Raw genomic sequence first — 4,182 nt, 5'->3', positions numbered from 1 at the left:
AAACATATAACCACAATCCACTCAGGTAATATGCAATTAAATTATAAATAAATGTTCAACAAGATTATGTGTGATTGAATGAGCTATATGTAAGAATAATAACTGGTTGAAGTGTTATTCATAGGATAAAGGAGAAATTATTTAAATGGCTAACGGTATAAGGAGGTTTAAATCAAGCATCCAGGTGTGGAAATAGCTGATTTACATATATAGTTTGTGCCATGTAAAACGTTTATTATCTAATATTTGGTGAAAAAACAGAAACAACATTTTATGTACAGTATAATCTAAAATTTCTACATTTCATTAAAAATGCAGGAATATAATTATCAAAATTTGAGTGATAAAATTGTGAATAATGTTTCTTTCTCTTATAACTCATCTTATATTTACCAAAGATCCTCCAAAGAGAATATACACTTTTATAATTAGAAAAAAAGTTATTCGTTAAAGAGATCGTAAATGACATAATATTTTACAGAAGTTAAAAGCTGAGATTGTGAGAATTCCCAGGGACTCCTGCCACCAGCCCACCTCACATAATCGTTTACACGGAAATGTTGGGACTGAGATGACCTCATGCCTCTCAATTCCCAGCCAGCCAGCCTGTTAAACAGAAAATAATCAGTGAAACAAATAAAATACACCCTAGTGTTCTAACAAGTTATGTAAAATTGCTTGCTCAGCAATTGTCTACCTCAGAACCTTCTTTTCCTAGAGTTAATATAATTATCTGTTTTAAATTTGACTTTTGCCATTTTACAGTCCGAGATGCAGGACTTTGCATAGGGCACGGATGGATTTCCACAGTCAGCATGAGGATGGGAGGAGAACAGGGCGGATCCAGCCCCACTCAGTGAGAGTTCTGGCTGGAGTTACACCAGCTGGTTACTGCTACCACCCCACAACCCCGAGCATACTGGACAAATGTCTAAGCCTGGTGGTTAGTGGGGACAATGCTGGTGGAGTCTGAAGTTGTCATGCAGTGACTCTCACAAGCTTAGGCAGATTTGGTGATACAGAGATGCAAAGAAATGCAGTAGCTAACAGACACAGGATGGCTCCGGGAGATGCAGAAGGAGCACGTCACCCAAAATAGAGCCAGATAGACATCCTTAAGGGAGGAGCAAAGGGGCTGCAACATAAAGAATGAAGAAGAGATTTGTCATGACAGATGGGGTAGGCAGTTCTCGAGAGGCAGAGGGAGAGCGTGAGAATGTCGGGAAGGGAGGAGAGATTCTTGTACATCTGGGAAGCTGACAATCCATCAGCACGGCCAGAAGGAAAATAAGGAGGAGAGGAAATAATACATGAGGCTGGATATAGAAGCAGGGTTCAAGTTGTGTCTATTGTGGTAAATAGTTGTGATTCTATCCAGAAGGCAATAGGTAGCATTCTAAACAAAGATCTTGTAAAGCAAGAGTCAGCAAGTATTTTCTGCAAAGGGCCAAATGTTAAATATTTTAAGTTTTCCAAGCCATATTGTCTCTCTCTCAATGACTCAGCTCTTCCATTATACCATGAAAGTATCCAGAGATGTTATATAACACATGTATGTGGCTGTGTCCCGTTACAACTTTACTTACAAACGCAGACTGTGTCAAACATGGCCCATGCATGGTAGCTTGCCACACTCTGTTTTAGGAAGCTCAGGTTTGTGATGTGATGAAGAATGCCTACAAGCACTCTTGTTTTAAACGGTAGAGTGAACATACACTGGTATTCTATCCTGCTTGACCCAAGCTCTTGATAGCAAAAGGTAGAAAAGATAGATAGTAAATAGATAGATAGATGATAGGCAGGTAGATAGGTAGATGATAGATAAAGAAAATACATAGCTGTTCCAGAAAACAGAAAGGTATAATTTCATGATCCCAAAAGAAAGTAATATACTTTAGAAAGGAAGCAGGCTGGAAAACCCACAGTTGCAAAGCAAATGGAATTTCCAACTGCCTCTCATAGCCCCTTCCTGGAAATAGTCTCAGCCCAGGGTGTTTCAACTTCTTCCTCTGTTTTTTTGTTTGTTTGTTGTCTGTGGGTTTTTTGTTGTTGCTGTTTGCTTTTAAAAAAAAAAAAAAATCCCTTTCTCTGCTTTTGTTTTGTCACAACAGCCTTCATCACTTCAAGCATTGCAAGTGTTCTTTAAAAAAAGTTATATCAACTTTTCAATTAAAATGCAACATATCTGAAACTTGGTATCTAGAGAGGTGAGATGGACAAAGGAGCCCTTGTTACTGCATGTTTTCTTGCCCCAGCCTTCACCTTGCACACAGCAACAGACAATGCACAAAGCTACTTCCTTATGGACTGAAATTCTGAAATCTTTTTATGCCTGGCCTTTCCATCCTTCAACTTCCTCTCTCCCACACTGTGAATGATTTTTATTGGACATTTTTGTTTTAATCTCAGTAACAGGGGAACACAGGTAGCTCTAATATAGCTGTGACCCAGATGCTTCTGTTTGTAGCATGTATTTATTTTGCAGCAAACATTTACATCCATCATTTTTCACTGTTTTTTGAAAATAACTAGGCAATATCTCACCTGAGGTAGGACATTTCTAGTGGTTGTGTTCTGAGGGAGAAAAACTAATCTGTTCTCTTTCCACTGCATTCCAGGAACAGTAAGGGGACCTTGTGCATGAAAAATGTGTTTCCACACTTCAGAGTGGGTAATAAGCAGATTAGTAAAAACAACTCTGCTTCACTTCAATAACAGCCTCCTCCAACTCATTTTTTCACAACAAACTTATTTTTCCAGCAGAAGAATCTCAGACTTCTTAGAGAACCCAGTGATTTTAGCACCTTTAAATCTGTGAAATCCTCGGCCGGGCATGGTGGTTCACGCCTGTAATCCCATCACTCTGGGAGGCCTAGGCGGTTGGATCACAAGGTCAGGAGATCGAGACCATCCTGGCTAACATGGTGAAACCCCGTCTGTATTAAAAATACAAAAAAATTAGCCAGGTGTGGTGGCGGGTGCCTGTAGTCCCAGCTACCCCGGAGGCTGAGGCAGGAGAATGGTGTGAACCCGGAAGGCAGGGGTTGCAGTGAGGTGAGATCACACCATCCAGCCTGGGTGACAGAGAGAGACTCCATCTCAAAAAAAAAAAAAATCTCTGAAATCCCCATGTTATCTTCTACCATATGCATAGTTCAAACACACAAAGATGAGGCAAAGCCAGATGTATTCCTGAAGGAACCCAAGATATTCCTCTTTCTCTCTCTGGAATGAGATGAATTCTCTAGACCATCATTTCTAACCTTCGAAAACCAAACCTGTTTGTGAGATCTCCTTTAACTACTACTGTAGACCCCAGTGTTTATTCATTAAATGTTTTAAATATTTGTTTTATTTGGAATCAACTGATATGTAATTTTAGCATTTGCATTAATATAAGAGAGAAATGTTTAAATCTGTCTATGCCATATATGCCTCTGGCTTATTGCCCAATTAATTGTAGCCTCAGGCTAAACTTTTGTTTGTGTCTTTAATTTTTGTCAGAACAAATAGAACTGATCTCAAAACACCTACTTTTATTGTAGGGACTTGTGCTGCCATCTCCATTCCTCTCTCTTTTCTTGCAATCTGGGTGGAAGTTCTTTAATATGAATGTTTTAACCACCTTCACTCTCCCATGTCCGCTATCAGCACATTCAAATGTATCCAGCCAAGGCTGTCATCTTAGGCCAGGGATTTTTTAGGAGTCTTTGTTTTGCTGTGATGCGGCTGGCACCCCTTTGACTCACTGTATCACCCCCTGGGTTCTTTTCATTTTAGGAGCCCAAGAGGGCAGAAAAAGAAGTAGGTGAGCAATTAAACCCTCTGAGTCAGGATCGTCTCCCCTTGTGTTAAGCAATGTTGTAGAACGTCATATTTAGTAAGCTCCTAGCAGATGAGCCACGTGGCTGCTGAGCACACATGCCTGCTTGCTGCTGTGAGCTCAGACACCCTCATCACTAGTCCTTTCCACCTCTGGAGGGAATTGTAAGAGCCATGTAATAACCTGTAAGTCATAGAGAGTTAAAGGTGTTTCCCTGAAACACGGATAACAGAATGAAAGGTGAGGAGTGTTAGCCACAGGTCAGAAGTGCAGGAAAGTCTCTCAGTGTGGGTTGTTGAAGAAATGCAGGTCTTTTTTCTTTTGGAAGTCTCCCTAGAATGGGATCAAGGACTCTGTCC

The sequence above is a fragment of the Hylobates moloch genome, unplaced genomic scaffold (assembly GCF_009828535.3).
Source record: "Hylobates moloch isolate HMO894 unplaced genomic scaffold, HMol_V3 SCAFFOLD_13, whole genome shotgun sequence".
Classification (NCBI taxonomy): domain Eukaryota; kingdom Metazoa; phylum Chordata; class Mammalia; order Primates; family Hylobatidae; genus Hylobates; species Hylobates moloch.
The sequence above is the reverse complement of the archived record's forward strand: the minus strand, read 5'-3'. Positions refer to the sequence as shown.